The sequence below is a fragment of the Bombus bifarius genome, unplaced genomic scaffold (genome assembly GCF_011952205.1).
Source record: "Bombus bifarius isolate JDL3187 unplaced genomic scaffold, Bbif_JDL3187 scf7180000007996, whole genome shotgun sequence".
Lineage (NCBI taxonomy): Eukaryota > Metazoa > Arthropoda > Insecta > Hymenoptera > Apidae > Bombus > Bombus bifarius.
Window position 1 is genome coordinate 5,657,238 of NW_022884376.1, and position 20,829 is coordinate 5,678,066.

At 38.9% G+C, this 20,829-nt stretch overlaps 1 protein-coding gene across 8 annotated transcripts in view; it reads right to left on the bottom strand.

Moving 5' to 3' along the window:
- The window catches only part of LOC117205919 (TWiK family of potassium channels protein 7-like), a 290,132-nt gene that overhangs the window by 110,155 nt on the left and 159,148 nt on the right, over positions 1 to 20,829 (bottom strand). For 6 of the 8 annotated variants that reach the window (XM_033444771.1, XM_033444770.1, XM_033444768.1 and 3 more), the window contains exon 4: positions 9,191 to 9,317. The exons of 1 other annotated variant lie outside the window; for it this stretch is intronic. The gene's annotated coding sequence lies outside the window, so the exon portion shown is untranslated. Of the gene's footprint in view, positions 1 to 9,190; positions 9,318 to 13,407; positions 13,599 to 20,829 lie in introns of all 8 variants that reach the window. One more of the 8 variants, XM_033444766.1, reaches the window with a different exon arrangement.

Below are 20,829 nucleotides of genomic sequence, written 5' to 3' on the forward strand. Positions count from 1 at the left end.
AGAAGTCGTTAACTGAAAATTTTAATTCTATCGATATTCCACATTACGTAAAAGTTTTTGTACTTCGTCTATAAACTGCGGAAAAAAGAAGTTGGATTTATCTGTCTTCTACGACCTAAAGTATACCGTGGCACGGCAATACTTTTAGCAATTACAGTGACCAAAAGTATAACGAACCTTCCAATCTCGCAACCACAGAAGTATACATATCAAAAAACACATTCCCCAAAGTAGTTCTCTTCGCTTCTACAAATATATTCTCCGCTCTGGCTTCCACTATCTACTCTTTAATATTCAAATAGCTCACTAAGAAACCAGTATGCTTCTATGTATATAAAACATACGTGGGATGCACTCTTGTGTGATATTCCAATCTGATCTAGCATTGCAAAATTACTATATGCTTAAAGTTCGGAGAGTTCGTAACACATTCTTAGGATGGTGCTTAATAAATCATCGAACTACTTCACAACCACCTAGCTACTTCATAAAGAAGCAAACAATCCCATGACGCACCACTATATTCCAGGTACGTGGAATCACGCCGACGAACAGGAAAACTAGTTAATCGCATAACCATAAGAATATCTATTTAACAATTAATAAAATAATACGTGAGATTTCAAAAATGATCTTGCAAATTAACTGTTCGTATTTTAATCGAGATAAGCGGATTTTTGGAAACTCCCAAATTCTAAATTAGCGATGTTCGAGTTAATCAAGATCAAGTGGATGTTTAAAGATTGAAAATTCTGTACCAACGGTCTTCGAGAAAACAAGATTCTTGAATGGAACGTAGAAAGGTGTTGCAATGATAGTACAAGTCCGTAGATAGTACAAGTTATCGAGTGTGAACGATCAATTATGTAACTTACGTCACCGAATGGTCACGCGATATAATATTGAGTATAAAATCGATATCAGAAAGCGACAGTCTGTGAACTTAATCGGAAATGTCGCCGATGCGATTAGAAATCATCAGAGACGTTACTGACTGACAGGAAACACCTGTCTGCTGGGTGAGAGGCAATTTCCTGGTTAACCTAACCCCTGTTTACTCGTGTATTACGTTGGCCACACCGCCAGACGTCAGATTCAGATAAGGAATTTCAAATTTTATCAGCGGAACACCGTTCTGGGTAATTAGCGACGATCTACAGTTTTTCTTCCATAAAACGTCGGATACGAGATTTATAATTTTATATCGTGGTTAGGAAGAAAAAGAAGTTGGAATATCTGCTTGCTCTTTGTTCTATAAATCACGGCATACTTATCTACAGGTAATTAATCGAGGAACGACACGAGTTTACTGGGTGCTTTTCAGTCTCTTCCCCGTGAACTTTTATATTCTAACTTTATTAACTTTTAGTATATCTTGGTAATCGTATTTGCAAATCAGTCGCAAAAATCTGCATACATCGCTTAAATATAAAATTCGCTTTACGAATATTTTTGGCACATTAAGCCACAGATTGTTCAGATGTAACACAATTTATTCACTTTCGTCATTAAGAAAAAAGGAGTAAAAAGCTGCAATGTTACGAAGATTACAATACACTTGGCATTTATATGAAATCATAAAAATAGTAGGATTAATATTATATAGCGTCAATAATATTCTGTTACCTCTTTAGAGTCAAAGAAATTAATGATCTCGTAATTTCTGCAGATTTTCGTGATAAGGATAAATAATTTTCTGACAAAGTGCACTTTCAATCTCTTCGCTAAGTCAGACACACTAAATTCTATAGATGAGCGTAGACTTTCATGTATACCTCTATATACATGTACGGAACTTTAACGCTATTTTACCAATGGTAGATTACCAATGTATACAAAATTCACGAATAAACGTAAGAAACAAATATCAAGTCTGGAAACAATAATGGAATTCGATACAATATCTCGGTTATAATGAAATAGCTGTTCCCTCTGGCATTCGCGTCGAATTCATCACCTTATGTTGCTAGTATAGGGAAAGCTGAATATTGGGTAGCTTTTATTAAACTGCAACTACCGTTCGCCTCCTCCTCAAAGCGTGAAATTTTCAATAAAAATCGTCGTCGGTGCGACAGATGGTAGTCATAAAAGCAAATGCATTCTCGTTTTTGTTTGCTCGTTATTTCAAAATGCGTCCATTAGAGGTGGCTGGGGTGAGCGTGGTCCGTGCCAAGAGACGAACAACTTTTCCCCCGACAAATCGGTCGTCGTAAATCTATCTGGTTGTCCGTCTTCTGCCGTTCCTCCCTTTCTTCTCTCTTTCTCTCTCTCTCTCTCTCTCTCTCTCTCTCTCTCTCTCTCTTTCCCCAACTTCATTGGTAGGTAATATTACGGAAGGTGAAAGTCGACGATAAGCCGAGAGTATTCAAATATTTTCCCACGGGCCGAACCAAGAATAATGAGAGAGGACGCCACCCGTTTCTCCAGCCTGAAAAACCTTATGCATTATCTGACCTCTTTTTATTTCACAGGCGGAACTCGAGCGACACGCCGCTAGAAACTTTGTCAAAGATTTCGAAATTTCTCGCGAAATTTATGGCCGTGGAAAGCCGCTCCGCTTTATACATATATCGGTGTCACGGGGATACACGGTGTCTAGGAAAGTTTGTCGAAAACGCACAAGGAAAACTAAGCGAATATCGTCGGAAAATTCATGGATGGTCAACAGCCCTCTATGGCTTATGTTGCATATTTACGACGAATCGCGAAAGTATCCGGAATACTTATGGTCACTGGTATCAGGCGATATTTATATCGAAATAAATATTTTGTATTGTTAAACAGCATCAGCGTAACGGGTGTCCGGTTTTGTTGATAATGTATGTATTTAGAAATTTTTCGATACGGCGTACACACACGATATCGAAGCAGAAATTATTGCAAATAGATGGTGCAAATAGGTTCTGGAAGTTTCTACGTGCTGCGAAGATTTACAATCTTATGGAAATGAATTAAATTGGAAAGAGTTTAAGACCAGAATTATCGACGATTAAGATACAAGACTTATACGAAAGAAATTACGATGGAAGATACATAAAAAATACGTAATTCAAAGTAAAAGAATCAAAAGAATCATTCAGAATCTAAAAAATGCGCCGTTTTGGACTTACAAAATTATTATAAAAATTCACAAATTAGTCATTTTTGTTAAAATAATTACCTCAACAAACTACGTTTTGGGTTACAAGGTCTAGAAACAAAAGAACTATAAGTAGATTTCTATTGTTGTTTCTTGTAGCCTTTAGCTAGAACTACAAGATTAAGTTTTTGCTAATGTCCTTTACTATAAACATATGAACGTGTTCCCTGTCATAGCTTCTTCTATTGTATTGTAACACTGTAAGAGTGAGGATCTGGATTAGCATACACTATACCTGTACTTATTTCAATATATTTTTCTACTACAAATTCAGCCACTCATTCTATCAATCAACCTCAACAATTTTGACCGCTCTAGTGTTAACTGACATTTCCGATATATTTAATAAACCGCAATAATAATAAATATCAGCCTACTTGAAGATCGATTAAATGTTGTCTATTATAACTTTGTATAATTTTAAATAAATTATATATATTTCAAATATATTTTAAATAAATTATATATGATTTTAGAATAATAAATAGAATCAAATACTTTAGATTTTAGCGACAACCTCGTTTCTTTTATCAACTTTGCCAAGACGTTTTCATACTCGCAACTTGGAAGCAACAGCAAAAGCACGTATGAATTCCTAACATCTACTGTAAATGTTATTGTTCAGTTAAGGAGTCGTCTTATTAGCGTTAAAGGTACATAGGAGTTTCACTTATCTAACTTAAGATTTACCGCTGCAGTTCCAAGAACGGGTACACGTTGCATATTACGTGTTTGTGCTTACGGTCCGCCTTTAATTAACGAATTTACGGCAACTTGGAATATGTAATTTAGCTTAGACAAGTCATGTAATTAACATAATTCATTCACCAAGTTTTGTCCACGTTTTCTTGCATATGTTAAAGGAACAAGGTGGTCCTACCCAATGTATTACACCGAAGATTCAAGTTGTATACGTATAAGCAATTTCGCCATTGAAACGTTAGCACGAATTAAACTTCATTATGAATTCTGTTTACGCTGAAAAGATTATTGTATCGATATTTGTAACACAAAAGAATCGATAATACGATCCTAACGAGACAGTTCTAAGCGCAAAGGAAATATAGTTTAGACAGTAAGTTAATGTGTAAAAACATCGAGCATGAAAGGGTCAAAGAGACTATTTTTTAAAAATTGATTTTACCTGCTCAGTATCATTTTGAGAAGAATTTCTTTCCGATTGAATATCGAATACGTTTAAATGCACACACACATATATACACGAAAAACTGGCATACATATCCTTAACGAGTACGAAACAGATCTAACGAAAATACGATGAAAACTGAAACGTTCGTAACGTTGCTCAAGTGCCACGAAGCCATTTTCCAGATTAGCCGAAAATGTATCCGGAAATCCTGCCAGACGACCCTCTTACGGTGGTCAGTTGGTCATTTTATTATGGTTGTTACACAGCCTCCCCTCTGCAAATGGCGGCTGCCAGTAAATCCTGGCACTAATGCCGCAGTATAATCTTTTGAGCCACTTTCCTGTCCTGAACGAGTCTAATCTATTCAAATTTGTGCGGTGAAGGAAAACTTGATTCTATTTTTATTGTCGTTTTTCTCCTCTTTTTTTTTTTTTTTTTTTTGTAAGAAAACTCACGCGAAACCACAGATACGAAAATACGAAATACGATCGAAGGATCACATTTAGAAGCAACATCGACTCGAGATCTCTCCAAATCGAAGCAAATGCACGTTCATCGCGTTAGAAAAAGCAAGAAATGGGAAAAGTAATAGAGAGTTCATGCGAAAACTAAACCAAAACTGTTAAAATTTTTCCGGCTGCTATTTTGCTTTTGTGTTCTACCATTCATCATATATATGCGTCACTTTGCTTTTCTCTTATGTGCGCGAAAAGTACGTGTATATTTTGAACAAAACCAAGATACCCAGGTGTGAATTCAGAACTATACTTTATGCACTTCTCGTATCGTAGTACTTCGCGTGTTCTTGAAATATATTGCCCCTCACAGCGTATTTTACACACATACGAATATTTTTGCTGTTGTATACAAAACGTTGCTTGTTCGCAGTTTAAAGTATCTCGTTTACTTTGCGAATTCTATTCGAGAAACTCTATTGCGAATCTGCATAGAAAATTGAGGCATACTCCTAGCGATGTGCAGAGAACTGTTAGGATTGTACTAATATAAATATTAGTAAATTATGGCATTGTGCGATGTACGAGACTGGAAAGACTACAAGAAAATCCTCACATACAATTAAGAATATTTTTGACTAAATTGTGTTTCATAGATTTTTTCAATCGACGAATCATACGTGGTTCCTGTTTCTTGTCAGTAGATTGTGGATTTTTATGTATCTATGGGAAGCTTTAAAGTGCAAAAATCTAGAAAATGCACGTAATATGCAAAAATATAAATTATATTCAGAATGAGGTATACGAAATAAATCTTTATACAGGGTGGTTGGTAACTGGTGGTACAAGCGGAAAGGGGGTGATTCTACGTGAAAAAAGAAGTCGAAAATATAGAATAAAATTTTTTTACTTTTTTTTTTAATTTTTCCATCGAGACAACGATCTACAGTGAGATCCGTTATAACGAGACGCGATAAAGTGCACGCGTACCGAGCAAAAATTCAAAGTCGATTTTCTCGAAAACAAAGCCTCGAACGAAAAATTTTTATTCTATATTTTCGACTTCTTTTTTCGCGTAGAATCACCCCCTTACCACCAGTTACCAACCACCCTGTATAAGTTTGTATTTTTTTTAGTTATGTTAATAAAAATATGAAATTGATAAAGAATCGATAAAGAACAACTCTTGCGATAGTAATCGGAATTTATCAGAAGAACGCGGGCTTATTCTCAAGAGCGAGGTTGTCCGAAATGTTTCTTTCGTTTTATAAAGAAATAATAGACGCACAATGTTTCTTGTTTTATACTAGTTTATTGAATTATGCACGAACATAATAATAGAATTAGAACGAAATTGATCATACCTAATTCGATAAAATAATATAAAACAAAAATTGTTGCTCATCTATTATCGCCTTACGAAACGAAAGAAACTTTTCCGACGACCTAATATTAGATTAGCGAACGATTCTTACAAAACGAGAAGAAAGATTCGAATGTCATAACGCGCGGCGTGTGCGTGTGAAACTGTACATAGAAAACAGGCGTACGACTACGACGGGAAACAAAGACGGACAGTTAGACGCGTGAATTTTATCGCGGCGGAAGCCATTCTTCGTGAGCCTCGTAAAAAGTTAGCACGGATGCACGAATAAAAAAGAGCCTGCAGCGAGAATCCAGTTTCCGGGCGCGCGTGCACCACATAAAATACTATTTTTTTTTTTCACCAGCCGTTCTTCGAGTCACGATACCTAGCCGAGCGGTCGTTGACGAACCACGAATAGAAAATTATGATAAAAGTTCGACGGAGCCGTTGGTTCAGTCGATGCATACGTTTCCGTTTCCATTCTCATTCGTACCGTGCCGTTTGAAAACGGGCAACGTCTAATTTCGCTAAATTAGCCGAGTTCTGACAGCGCCCGCACTCTAGGGAATGTTAACCAAAACCTGCGAACCAAAGCAGTTTATGGAGTCTCAGCCGCGAATAATTATGATAACGTCTAATATATAGAACACTGTAGCTTTCGCCAATGAAAAGATCAAGTTTAGCATAGCTAATGAATGGATCGTTGCTTTTTACGCATTTACGCGCATAAAATTACGCCCATGTATTGGTTACAATTTTCTAACCGACAAACCGATAAAGTTGTATTTCTTTTCTTATATTCATAAATATTAAACATTAATTTGCATAAAAAATCGCAATCCGCCGATTAGTACTGGTGATTTACGCGCTGACTAAACTCGCTAAACAAATGGTCCTATCCTTAAAATTAATCTCCTTATTAATTTCACTAATAATATTTAATAGTATCTATCGCTATCAACTTTTGAAGAAGTTGAAACTCCTGGTTAAAAAGTTGGATCGATTGGAACGGTAAATGGAAACGTATAATTCGAAGTTAAAATTTCGCAATGGAAAACCTATGGAATAGGCAAAAAAGAAAGTAACATAAGAGGTCTATCTCTTCGCTATCGAATATTCGGATCGTTGGCACGAGCGGAGAGGGGCGAACAGTCAAGATAATACCGGACCGTTGGTAGCCCCCGTGAATAGTTACACGTTCGATTGCCACGGCCATGAATGTCTATCGAATCGACTCCAAGCTTTCGTAGGATCCATGTAAATACCAGTATCAAGGTTTCGAGTAGGCATTAGAGTGGTATTCAGTTTGCGTCGTGCCCGTTCAGCTACAATGCCTCGAAATGTCGGTTGAGTTTCACGCGGTCCTATTTTCCTGACCGGAGTGTATTGAACGCGAATAGAAGGAAAAGAAACATATCGGCTATGAATACAAATAGAACTGTCCAAGATATGCGTTGATACGTTCTGCACGTGTTACCATCTCTGCATCCGGCTACTCAATCGAACGCCGTATTTCCGATAGTAACTATCTTACCAATCATTGACGTTTCCAGATATTTCCCGTTTAGTTCGATTTTTAAAGAAAATTTCATGGAAATCTACGTAGGATTTCTTTAAAATATTTGGTCAAATTTGATTAGCAAATACAATAGAGATGTAAAAAGGTGATTAGGCAAAGGAATGCGTTATTCGAAGTAAGATCTTAAGAAATAATATCATCTCATAGAGAGCGGTATGTATTTTCCTTGACTGCACTGTTCTTTCCCTGTATACCGTTCCATCGTTTCCAACTCTACGCGATTCTCCAATTTGGATATTCCATTTATTCTTGCATCTCTTTTTCCTATAAATGTAGAAACGTACGGGTATAAAACGCTTCGATAACGGGTGTCCAGATAAAAGATATTCAGCGTCATACATCTAGTAACAAAGTTTTCGATGCAGATTAATATTCGTTAAATAGAATTCGTGACTTTTCTTTACGCGGGATGGTTGGTTATATATTCAACGGTACGAGGAACAAAATTGTTCAAGAATCGGCTCGTTCACGATGAAAAAAACGAAGGACGCTATTACTGAGAGAATGGTCTCTGCGATTAAATTTCAGAAGCGGTCGCGATATGAACACGGAAAAAAAAAGGAGAAACGAAAATCGGGCGGGTGTCCAGCGATCCGTTTCGAATCGACCACCTTAACGATCGAACGAATAAAAGAAGCGCCAGCGATCAAAAGGTTCGAATTTATTCCACTCTGCAGAGCATGTCATTCACGCTTCGCTCTACTTTCGTCCTGACCGAATCACTTTGTTTCGACGGACAATAAATGGTCATATGACCTGTGATCAATCTACCGAGAACGGTCTAATAAAATTTCGCTGATCGATCTCACCGATACTTTCTTCTAAATACCGATCGCTGAGAGGCTGGTTTATTGCGTTCCTCGATCTACTCGCTCGAAACGAGCGGCATTTCGAACGGTACCGATCCGTTTTAATCTGATTGGTACGAGCGTCGATTATAATCGACGGTCGACTAAATTCGGCGATCATCAAACGCATCCTACGGGAACCTCGTTTATGTCCTGCAACTTTTGATCGAGCAACTGAGTCGATCGACGTTAGACAGTTTAAATTCGTCCGTGTAAACACAGCGTCAACCAAGTTGACGCAGCTTCCGATCGTTCGATCAGGGATAGCTGGTTCGTCTATCTTTGATTGGTTGTTTCAACTGTAGTTGTCTAATGTAAACGCGGCTATGCAGACTACGGTTCACTTTAGTCGACTGTTTATATCCTCCTGGTTAGTCGTTCTGGACGTTTCGTTCTATCAACTCTTGCGAAACTTCTCAACTTAAAAATAATTATTGAATTTCGATCGGTTGAAGAAAGTATCACGATTCGTTCCATCGAGTATCAAACGGTGCTAAGCGGCAAGCGAGCGCCGCACGAAAGAGGTTAACGTTACCGGAAAGACTTTACTTTTAAGGCCGCACCTGTGGAACGATGGCGACGAAAAACGTTGGCAGAAGAACAACGGCGGCTAGACAGGGGAAAAACAGAACTGGGAAAATCTTGAAAAATACCTGCGTCTCCTTCGGCTGTTACTGGCTTCTTCGGACAATGGAATGGTTGAGTCACGGGATTCCCGGAGCACCGCAATGCCTCGAGTTATTTTTCAAAAGCTTCGCTTCCCATTTCCTGCTAGCCCGTCTGGAAAGATACGAAAGAAAATTTGTTGTCTTCCGACTCGGTCTTCATACACGCAATAGCTCGTGCAATAAAAACGCGGGCAATAATTCGCTCGCGTTGCCGTTACAAAGGAAGAGGCTCCGTGGTCGGATAGGAAAACAGGAAGCTTTAAGACTGATTCGCGTTACCGCAGCAACAGAGGATAAGACGGTTCGCAATGAAATACCGTGACAGTAATAGTAATGGGTATGATCGGTTGAAATCGAGCTAGTGACACGAGAAGTAACGTGATAGTGACGTCACTATAAATTTGGATTAAAAGAGGCTCGCTGGTAAATATATTCACCCTCGCGACAGGGTTACGTTGTTTCGGAACATGCGTACGAGAATAGACGTCGTGTTTGTACGATAACATAGGGAACCGTAACTTTATGTATCCAGATAAATCTTCCACGAGTTTCTTTTTAAGCCTATTGCGTTTTTTCAGTCAAATCGTAATTTTCTATCGTGTACCAGAAAATGTCTCAAGTTTGAGGAAAACAAGAAAGAATCGTTATTCGTATGCGTGACGATTATTATATTTTGCTTACGATTATTTTCTTAAGTAGTTGTAAACCTTTTATTCTATTAACACAATGGTAAGATTAAGGTATAAGGAAGTCGAGGATCGCATCAGAGTTAATACTATTATAAGAGGAGCCTGTTTAGAAAGATGCGAAATAATTGCGTTTCTGTTTTATCGCTAATATGGATTTAATAAAAAAATATTGAAAAATATCGTTAACCAAAGAGTTTGGTATTCGTAAATGGTACGACAGAGAGTGGTAGCTTCCTTTTTTATCGTCTTGTTTCAATACCATAAAAGCAATCCAATATTTGATTTCATTGCCAAGATTCTCTCTTGCACGGTATTTCTTTCGAGAACGTATTTGGTTTTCATTGAAAAACGCCCGCTTTACGTATCGTCGAATTATACAAATTTTCTCATCCACAGTTTACGTTTGTAAATACCATAAATCGAGCGAGGAATTTCAATCTGAAACATTTTGGCAGTGAAATATGTAATTGCTAACGTGAATGTGTAAAGACACATTCCGCTTCGTTCACTGTGCTTGTAGTTGAAATTATCTTAACTACGCGGTCGATTCGGCGGAAAAATTGCCACAGAAATTCATGGATTCAAAGTGGCAACGTTTCCTGGAGAAGAACGGTCGCGACATTATGGAAATTATTGTCAGCGACAGAAATACGATGCGTCGAACAACTGGTGAACGTTAGCGTGTGCGACGCGTCTCTATGAAATCGTCTAACGTTGAAGCGGTGGAGAAAAAAAAAAACAGGGGAAAATAGGAGAACGTAAGGTGAGAGGGCGTGAAACGGGCAACAGGAGTCGCGAAGCATGAACCTTTACGATATTTGAAAAAAGAAATAAACGTGGAAAATGGATGATGGGTGTGGGCAAGGAAAGGAATATGAAACGCGGAAGAAGCTTGACGGGATAAAGGCACGGGTGATAAAGCGTAAAATGCAATATCTCTGTCTATTCGTTTGAAACGCTAGTTTTAACGCTCCGAAGTGATCAATTAAGGTTAACGTCATGTTTTTCATGCAAATTTCTATCGGAAGCATCATTTTCTGTTTCGATGCGTAGTCTTTGACGCTGATATTATGACCTCCGCGCGGCAAGTTACCTTGACTGTCACGCAATTTTATACATATTTTGTACGTATTTCACCATAGAAGTTGTAATAAATTGAAATATATTACACCTTAACATTTATTTCTTGAAAAATACAATATTGCATTCTCTCTGGAACTGTTCTCTAGCTCACTCATAGCGTTGAAAATATTTTGTCGTATTTAATTCAATTAGTCGTATTTTAATCATTTTTGAGATAATTTAATAGAACGTAGATCATTGATGATCATCGTGGAAATTATCGTGTTAATATTATCCGAAGTACTTTTCGAAGAGTTTACTTGAGTACACTAAGAGAGCAACCCACGTGTTGGCGAAATTGCGTGCCCTTAATTTGTTATTTGCAATACATTTATTACTATTGAACGTGCAGGGGTTGTACAACCCTAAAAAAATGCAGTCATTCTGCATTCGTAAAATGATTTCTAAATCTCGATTTTTGATCGTACAAATACCAGGCGTGTAAATATGAAACCAGAATCTTTGTATAAAAAATTTTACACGTTTATTGTATGAAAATAATTAAAAATATTTTATTCGAAGTATTGCCCATCGCTAGCTATACATTTTTCCCACCTGTCTGGCAATTGGTGGATGCCACGCCAAAAAAACTGCCGCTCTTTTGAGGCAAACCAGTCATCGAGCTATTTTCGTACATTTTCGTAAGAAGTGAAGTGCTGGTCAAAAAGTGCGTGTCCTATCGATGCAAATAAATAGTAATCGGACGGAGCCAAGTCTGGTGAGTAAGCCATCAATGACGCAGTTTAGTGATAACTACATTATCAGCTGGGGTCATCTATAGGCAAATTCCGGTTTCGTACTTACAGGCCTGATAGAGATAATTTTCTCCATAATATCCATGTCATAGTTACTCAAAGTATTAATTAATATTTCACCATGCATCCCTTTTGCTTCCATTGAACTTATTTCTACGCGTACAACGTCTCTTCTTCTTATTTTTATTCGTAGATTTAATAACATTATACAGACACTTCGTAAGCCGTTATGCTTTTTACTCATCTATAATATTAAAATCTTGTCGCCAAACAGTACAAAGATTTTTCAAGTGTGTGTAGATAGGTGAACATGTGCGCGTGTGTAAAACCAACGAGAGGCAGAGGTTGCATGCAGCTCGATATTCCGCTTTAACGAGCAAAGAGCGCTGCGTGTAGAGCGGTTCGCAGATAATTTCGGTGAGAAAGGGACAGCGGGATGGGAAAAGAAAACGACGCCATACAAAATGAAATTTCCCTTTTCCGTCACCACTTATACGATGCACTCTGTGGTTCCGAGACGCTCGACCATAAACGAGACCGAGGATGGAGGTACTTCGGTCATACTTTGATGCCACCACGACCTCCATAACCTCCTGTTTTTTTATACACCCACGCACAGAAACGGCGCTTCTTGGTTTGCATTTTTACCAAGAATAGCGGACGGAGTCGCATTTAGCTCTCTTTTTTCCTCCGCTGGGAAACCTAGTATTTAATGTAAATTTTGTACGGGTTCATTTAAAACGGAGAAACTTTGATGAGCGAAACGGGAGAAATTCGAAGGCAATCGTGCTGGAAATAACGTAACCTAAAATAAAGTAACACAAAGAATAATTGGAAATTGCATATTACGTAGTCTTATCGCTGGACTGTGAATTTTTATGCATCTACATATAGGAAATTTTAAAGCGTAAAATTACACAAAATGCACATAATATAAAAAAAATGTATAAAATATTCAAAGCGTAATGCTTTCTGTATCACTTGGTAGAACAATTTTCCACCGATATTCTACTTTTTAAACTACATTCTGAGAAATATATATTTTCGTAAAAATCCACGGTCTACTTATCGCTGGCGGATCATCATTTATTTCAATTAATACAAAATAAACTGAAAATTATTTCTATATCCGTTTCGCCATATCCAAACTGAACACAGCGCGCCAACTACGTCCAACTTATTCGCATTCATTTCCCTGTAAACAGAGTTAAATTTCCAAGGGAACTTCTCACAATTTTCCATCACAATTCATCAAACGCTTGACACACTATGTTTTACCGTGAAACCATAATACCAGAACTCTGCGTTTCACAGACTCGGTCGGTCTCCTTCCTCTTCTATACAAGAAAGTTGCAAGGCGAAATTGCAAGGTGCACGAGTAAGGACTAAGGTATAGTATTGTTCGAGGCAGATCTCAAGAAGTTCTTGACGCGAGCACGTCTCGCCTGTCCCTTGGTAGATCGAAGCTAGCCAAACGAGAAGACGTATCGAACGGGGTGTTCATCCAGACGGTAGGAGCGAAAGGGAAAGATAAGACAGAGGAAGAAGGAAAGAGAGAGAGAGAGAGAGAGAGCGAAGAAGAGAAACAGAGGGCGGGGGACGAAAGAGAGAGTGTTGATCGTAGATCGCTACGAACCAGTCTGTCTTCTCAACCCCTTTTCCAACGGGACGAGTCCACAGAAGCAGTCAGCCAAGACGGATTGTCCTCGGTGAAACTTCCTTAATTATCTCGCGGTTCCAGGAATAATTCGGTCGATTCGAACAGGGTGGTTTACAAATCCGGTCGACATCTTGCGACAAACAAGCCGTCGCTCGTTGGGGACAAGCCTGCAAAACGAACGTAAAGGAGATGGGGGGAGTGGCGAAGAAGAGGATTCGACTCGCTTTACTCTCCTTCGAAACTGTAATTCCGGGTCCCCAGACCTTTGCCGCAGTTCGACTTTCCTACCGGTTCACGTTCGCCCATTGTCATTCGATTCGACGATTCTACGAATTTTTCCAGCGGCGGTAGCCTCTCACAAATTCGATCGCGCAGCTCGAAGTTTAGTCGAACTCCTTCTTGAGAAGCGCTATGCTGCTCTCTGATGAACATTTCACCGATGCGATTCGGTGAAAGTAGCGTACGAAGCTTCGAGTAGAAACGAAATACGATAGAGACGCTTGATTATTTTGATATCGAATTCAGGGAAGTCAAAATCGTTGAAACGGCGCGAGTATTGTTTTTCCCAGCGTTCGACGACGGCTATGGTATCGCGTTGGAAATAACAAAAATTTTCGGATTTCAGATCGCCATTGACGTCAAACATTTCTGGCACAAGTAAAATGACAAACGAGTAACGGGAAGCAAGCAACATGCGCGAATGACAAAACAGTCCAAAATTGCTCGAAAACTGGAACGGACGTTAGCTGGCTGTGTAAAAAATAGTAATGGAAAAGCCAATGTATGGACCTTGTGTCGTACGAAAAACATTCGACCCTTCAACTTCGAAATTCGTATAAATATTACTTACCTGTATGTTCAAAGCTTATTCGTAGATCCATACATTTTTAATTTTATTCGACGTTAACGAAAAAAAGAGAAGAAAGAACACTGATCATTAATTTTCAATCGAATTTTATATTACTAGTTAAATAGAACGTAAACGGCGAAACATTACGAGACGGTTCCATAACTTGGAGAGGCAATAAGTTGCATGTACTAAAACCCGATTAGTTCGATTCAAGAAATATTTTAATTGGAAATGAAAACCAAATAAAAGGAAATACATGGCATGAAACGCGTGTTTCAGAGGCTGAAATAAACAGGGTGGTGCAGAAGTCGTGAAAAGATCGGTAGAAGTATTCATAATATTTTTTAATTGAATTTCTTTTCTTTCGTTCGAGAACTTCTGAAGTTGTACCTGCAAGATCGATTATGGGAGGTTACGGCGTTATTCGACGAATTGAGATTATAAAGTTCTATTTCCAGAAATTGAGTTTCAATCAAACCTTTCGATCGATGGACTTGACAGCTCCTGATTTTTTCCATTTAGGTTGCCTCAAGGACAACGTGTAAATACGTAAATAAACTTAAGGGCCATCGAGTAGCTGAAAGAGAATATTCGAGCCGAAATGCGGAAGTTAGTGACAGATACTGTCATGGAGAATGTTCTTAGGAGCTGAACTTTGAGAGGCTGAGAATGGCGAACACTTACGTAACATAGATAGCTCAATGAAATTTTCACGCGACTATACTTTATTAGTTCGCAAAGAGATAGATTTCAAATTAAATATTTTTTTAAATTATCAATATAAACGGCTTCGCGACTTTAGCAACATGTAACCTGTAGTCTCGCGGAATTGAAATTTCCAAGATAAATCGCTGGTTATATCCTAACAAGTTTGTATTATAAGAGAAGTGAGCATTCTTGAAGATGGAACGATAACACAGAGGAGTTTATAGTCGATAAATCGAAGTTTCTGTTTTGAAAGCAATGTTCTCAAGTATATACTTGAATTGTCGGATCCTCTCCTGAGACGTGATATGTCAGAAATACTTATTGAGATGCTCTGCTACGGAGACACTCTAAAACAAGCATGCTCGATATCTGACATTTCCCGCGAGTATTTTACTCCTGATTCTCACCTCAGCGAGCATCTTTATCGATTCGCTTTTAGCATAAACAGCAGACAAATTATTCTACGATACTCGCTCATCCTTCCAACAGTATTTTCGCGCTTAATATCCTCGTTACAAGTTTTTAGTAGGACGTTTCCGGATCTACGTTTACACATTTTTTCCTATTTTTACTCGTAGAACATAGCAGTAAAGTTCGATCGTTTAACTTTGAAACTCCTTAGAGTTTGGTACAAATTCAAAGTAAGACGTATGGTTGAAAGCCTCGCTGCATACTGATCGTTCTTCGGAGAAAAATTCTCGTTGCACGATGCCCTTGAAGTGTTTGTAACATATAAAAATGTTGCAGTCCTTGCAGTCATATCTTCCAACGAGTGAAACGTAAAAATATTAAATCGTATACTGGCGACCATAAGTGCTGTCACGTTAACTTAAATTCAATGCTTTCCGCTCGTTTCGTTCTTCGTTTGTTTTTAATTACAAATCTGTTAATCCAGCTCGTAGGTGCCTCACAACGTAAAACGCTAAATAAAGTTTTTAGAAAAGTAAAATGGAATAGTACAATTTATTAGAGTTTTGCAATAACTGGAATACGGGTGGAGGAAAGTTCCATTATAATCTGCAGACTTCGTTTCCCCTGTTGCTTTGCCTCTCCGTTGCGTTTCAAATTTATCACAATAGAAAAGTTCTAAATAGAGCGAACGAATGAAGCGCGTTAATCCGATAATTCCCGAGCGTGCGTCTAACCTAGCAAATAACAATGTTTGGAAAATAGCAGGAATCACAGCTCGATATTCACAGTCGAACAGCAACGAACCGAAACGCGCCTCGAGAAGTGAAAGCAAACGTACAGGTAGAGACGTTAACGAAATTAAAACAAACTAGCAAGTAATTCGTTAAATACACGTGCGAGGCGAACGTTTTGGAACGTGTCGGGCGAGCCGTAGGATAGTTTCGTTCGGATTTCGGACCAGCACGTTTGGCATGACGATACGAATTTGCAACTCGACAGTTTACTGAGTTCCTTTACGAACCGGATGCCACGAACTTTACGTTCAACTGAAGATACAGCGAAATAGAATCGGGAGGTTAGCTCGACCAGAAACTGGAGAAACGGATGCCCGTATCCTGACGATGCTGGCGGTCGTTCCTGCGAGGTTTGTGTTTTCCAGACGACAGCCAGAGCTTTCGAAACTAAGCCTAAGGGTGTGAGACGAACGTGTCCTCGATGCGACGATGCTAACGATACTTGGACGAAAGAGGGTGGATATGGTGCTTCGAATGCCAAGAAAGCTGGCCTGGATCCTGCTAAACGAGCAAAACGATCGACAAAACTAAAGATAGAAGTTCGTTTGGCAAACGGCCCGTGATGGTCAGCCTTAAGCTCTGTCCGTAGTGACATTTATTGCACCACCTATCTTACCATCCACGGCTTTCACCGGCAAAAGTATTCTCTTAACAACCGTGACATCGCACGTACGATTCCTCGCGAAACGCGTCCTTCAATGTAATTCGTTCTCTTACCGATTGGATCCGACTAATGGATATTTAATCGCCAGGGACAGCTTGCTTCGTCGCCTCTATTCGCGGTTTTAGTCTGCCGTGATTTATCTCAGCATTTTACCTACGGTTTACACGAAATGTAGGAAAGAAATGTATTTTTAAATAACGTATATTATTAGAAGACGAGGATAAGGAAATGTTTGCAATTTTTCGTGCCAATAGTTCTTGGTAATCGGAGAATGGCTCTCGATACAGTGGCTATAAAGGGTACTTGTAAATAAATGGTACATTTATACTGAACTAGCAACGCACCCAAACCGGCTGGCAGCGGAAACGGTCGACACATCAAGCATAAAAAGAAGATTAAAAAGGAAACACCCAACAGATCTCACAAAGGACATAACCTAACAAACACGATGATGGTACCCCGCTGGGGGTAGCCACCCACATGTTATATTAGTATACCGCTATAATATTTTACCAAATGTCCTACTGGACAAATTGTAAAATCCAAATAAATAAATGAAAAAAAAAATTTATACTGAACGTGTGAAAGTGTATGTGAGCATTGAAGGACGTCCAAGTTTTAGTTGAGACAAAAGCGATTAAAATGGGTTAGAAGTTATTAAAAAGCCATTAAGAGTGATTAGAAGAAATCAGAAAAAAACAAACAAACAAAGCGAGTAGATTATCGAGTCCTTCGGAGAGCTGAATAATTTGTAAATAAATTTGAAACTATTTGTTTTTCCAAATCCTCTCTATACTTTAACAGTACGTACTTTTATTTTCCAATGAAGCGTGTTCTTATCAGATTCCATATTTTACTCGAGTAGCATAACATTTGTATATCCATAAATGATACGAAATTTAATATACACAGACTTAATTAAATAGTATATAAATGCAATAGCGAATACAACAACGTAGAAATACTTTTCGTAGGGAGAGGAAATTAATTTAATTTCATGCGGTTATATCGCATAGGTGATACGATAAAGTAGTTTACTGGTGGAAAGTATCTCCATTTAAAGCTACACTCGTTCTCTTGCAATATTTCGAAGTCGACATCGTACAGAGAATTTATGTACATGAAATAATTTCTACATCAAAGTTATTTGAACTGCATTTGTGTCTTGAAGGGAAATTGAATAACCTTTATGACTTTATAATACGCCATGTGTTACGCTTGAGATATTGCATTCACCTACCTATATAACTTCGCTAAAACACTCTCGATTTTTATCTGTTCGTAGCGGCTTTTATTTTTGAGCAATTTCGGCAAATGATCCCGTGAGAATTCTCATTCTATCGTGAAATATAACATTTCTTAAATTTCGATGACGAGGCGAGCAATTTCGAAATATAGGATTTAAAAATAAAATCGATTGCGCAGCGAAACATAACGGATTGGTTTTTAATTGGAGACATTATACAGTTTAAAGCGGTCCGTGAATACGTATCGATAATTCACGGACTGCGTATCGACAACTCTATAAACGTATCTAGGGAAATCATAAGAGCGTAAAGTTGTAATTTACGAGGCTATACGTACATTCGATCGTCGAGGCAGAAAATACATCTGCTTCGAAATTCCTGTTTCCTATCAATATGAATATCATTTTCAAGTAAATTCTCGGTTGTTCGAAGGAACGTATTTTAAGTTTAATAACCGGGCAAATTGTATCGCAAAATATGAACAAATATCTGCCGAGGCGTCTCTTCTATATAGCGTAATTTTTTATTAGATGAATTTTCAATAGTAAACACGATTCGTTTATCGTTTAACAGACGAAGGTAATTGATCTTTAACGTAGACAAACGAACCTGCTCTTCGATAAAAGCTGCTTAATTTCCAAACACTAATATCGTGAAATTTTAATATCGATTTATAATTATTTCAAGCCTTCTATCAATCGCCATAGTTGAGCGCAAATTTTCACTGGTTTAATGGATTTTACATCGGTGCGCGTATCAAGGGCTCGCCATGTCGCCGTTTATCAAAATGTTATTATTCGGATAATCGTTAATTGCGTTGTAATGTACTTAAATGATTTGTTACCTCGCCATTCTAGATAAACTCGAAACTTTACATATACATCGCATAATCGCGTATCTTCGCAGGGCTCTCCGATTTTCACCACGTTTACGTCAAAACATAAACGATTCCATAGGTTGGAAAAAATACTACGTGAAAGTTAGTCACGTCATCAGAGACTTTTACTCAACGTCACGCGTTTTCCACGCGTTTAGTATGTAACAACTGTTTACGATAAACATACACACGTGTAAATTATATAGATATAACCGATAAATTAAACACGTCGCTACGTTATGATATAACGACGTTATTGATGAAGCATTCAAAATAGCTTTACAAGTGCTGAGTTTTAAACTATCCATTAGCCTATCCATAAATGCCATAATCAATCAACGCTTACATACGTTTTACGTAGGTATTAGTATTCGTAGCCGAGGAAAACTCCCTAGTATCGGCGTATAATACGATAATTAATACGTACTTGAAGTAATTTCTGTCCGATCGTGAAATGAAATAAAACGGGCACGAGGAGTCGAACGATCGAACTTGAAACGACTTACTATCGAGCAAGATTTAGAAGCGTGTAGATTTAGAAGAAGATTTAGAAGTATGCCATTGATCGTACGTAGCAAGAACAGCAGATGCTTGCGAAATTAATCTTAATCGAAGGTTCAAATTCCGCAGCACGATGGAGCAAATTTCTGAATGAAAACGTGCGAACCACAAAATTATTCGACTCTGCGGATCATCGTGGAGGTGCGGTCGGGAATGTCTTCCGAAAATCTGAGACTTAATATTCATAGCAGGAGCGCGTCCCGCCGCGACCCCTGAATCCATTACCGACTTTCACAGGACCGATTAGTAATGAGGTCGGGATTTCATCCGACTTGCAGGATCGGCGGGGGATGGCAAAAAGAAGCGCGACGTCGTTTCCTGGAGTCTCGCGCTTCGCAGGAATATTAATCGAGCGAGAACAAGGCGGAAGCGAAGCGGGCTCGGCAATTCGTCGTCGGGCGTTCGAGTGGCGCGACGTCGGAACTGAAGAAGAATCGGCGAACGGAGGGTGAAAAACGGCTGACGAAGTAAAGGGCAAATGGTCGGTGCTCGTCCGCCAGAAGGATTTAAAACGGTCGAGTAAGCGGTAAATTCTAGGCTGGCTTCGTGCCTCGTGACCGATTCCATGGCGAATAAGTACGATGATACCTCGGGCAAGGGCCTATTCAAGCCCTTTCATTCCGCGCTTCTAGCTTCTAGCTTCTCGATTCAGGACGAGTATATCTTATTCAGTCAATTCCGAGCTATGCGACGTGTCCGCTATCCTAAGAAAATTGAATCGCTAAAAGAGTCACGGCAGACCGCGTGCGGTCTTCGACGAGCAAGAGCTCGACCGTTTCGAGTAGAAAGTCGAGTGGAGATCGTCGGAATATAGTCACGGACACGAGCCGTGATTTTTCTCAGGAGGTCAATCTACTCCGACGGATACGTGCCGAAGGATGAATACCGATGCTTCGGCCACCCTCGTGCCGAGAATGCCTCGCGAATGCCGTTCATCGTTTAGGGATCATTTCACCCTCGTCGATTTTACGGACCTGTTCATTAGGGGATCGTGATCGCTCGAGTGTCGGAACACCGACTTTGCGCATCCGCTCGCTCGGAAGCTATTCCCGATGATCTATCCCGGGTATTTACATCGAATTAATTCCATCTTTAGTCTTCTGCCGTTATTACGCGTCCGACGTTCTCAAGATCGTTTTCCAGTTAAAGAGTTCGAGATTAAAACACGTATCCGTGGAGATAAGGGACGAGATTTTTCGGATTTTCTAATTGAAGGTATTTTACAAATTCTTGTACCCGTACAGCTTCGAATGAAAGTGATATGCCGTGTCAAACTCTAAAATAAA